This window comes from Myotis davidii, unplaced genomic scaffold (assembly GCF_000327345.1).
Source record: "Myotis davidii unplaced genomic scaffold, ASM32734v1 scaffold796, whole genome shotgun sequence".
Taxonomy (NCBI): Eukaryota; Metazoa; Chordata; class Mammalia; order Chiroptera; family Vespertilionidae; genus Myotis; species Myotis davidii.
The window spans coordinates 653805-654728 of NW_006287809.1; the positions used below are offsets into that span (position 1 = coordinate 653805).

Consider the following 924-nt stretch of genomic DNA (forward strand, 5'->3'; position numbering starts at 1 on the left):
CGGGGGGGTCGGGGGGGGAGGAAGTCAGGGTCTCCGGGTTCTTCTCCAAGTCCTCTGGGACCACAAAGGCCGTCATCTCCAGCAGAGTGAGGTGGGGAGGACAGACAGAGGGAGGCCCATGGAGAGGAGGGAGGGGGGAGCCATGGAGAGGAGAGAGAGAGACAGAGAGAAATCTGGACCAGAGCCCGAGGCCAGGGGGGCGCACAAATGGGGAGCCCAGGGGAGGCAGGGTGTGGGCCCCAGCTATGGGCGCTGATGCTATGGGCGAGGAAGGCCTGAGACACTCGCCTAGGCCCCCGGAGACCCCCCCACCCCCCACCGGAGCCAGTGTTGTGGCTGGACCAGCCCTGGTGGTTCTTATTATGGCCGCAGGATGGACCTCAGCAAAGGCCATCAGGGAACTCGGGAGGCCGAGATTCATCACTCAGATCCTGGAGGGCGCGGCCTGCCCAAGGCCACACGAGGAGGTCGGGAGGGTGCATGGACCTGGGGCCTGCCTTTCTTAGGGGCCAAGTGGGGTGGTTAGGGTTTGGTGAGTTCACTTTTCTTTTGTTGTTGTTAATTCTCAGCAGAGGGTATTTTTTTCCATTGGGTTTTAGAGAGAGTGGAAGGGAGAGAGAGAGACAGAGAGAAATACTGATGTGAGAGAGACACATCGATTGGTTGCCCCCCACATGTGCAACCAATGTGTATGTGCCCTTGACCGGAATCCAACCACTGACTGACACCGGCTAGGGCAAGGTTTACTTAAACATTTTTTTTTTTAAATACACCTTATTGATTTTTTACAGAGAGGAAGGGAGAGTCAGAGAGTTAGAAACATCGATGAGAGAGAAACATCGATCAGCTGCCTCCCGCACATCTCCCACCGGGGATGTGCCCGCAACCCAGGCACATGCCCTTGACCGGAATCGAACCCGGGAC

At 57.4% G+C, this 924-nt stretch overlaps 1 protein-coding gene across 1 annotated transcript in view; it reads right to left on the reverse strand.

Moving 5' to 3' along the window:
* The window catches only part of CBLC (Cbl proto-oncogene C, E3 ubiquitin protein ligase), a 41008-nt gene that overhangs the window by 4102 nt on the left and 35982 nt on the right, over nucleotides 1-924 (reverse strand). The window lies entirely within an intron of this gene.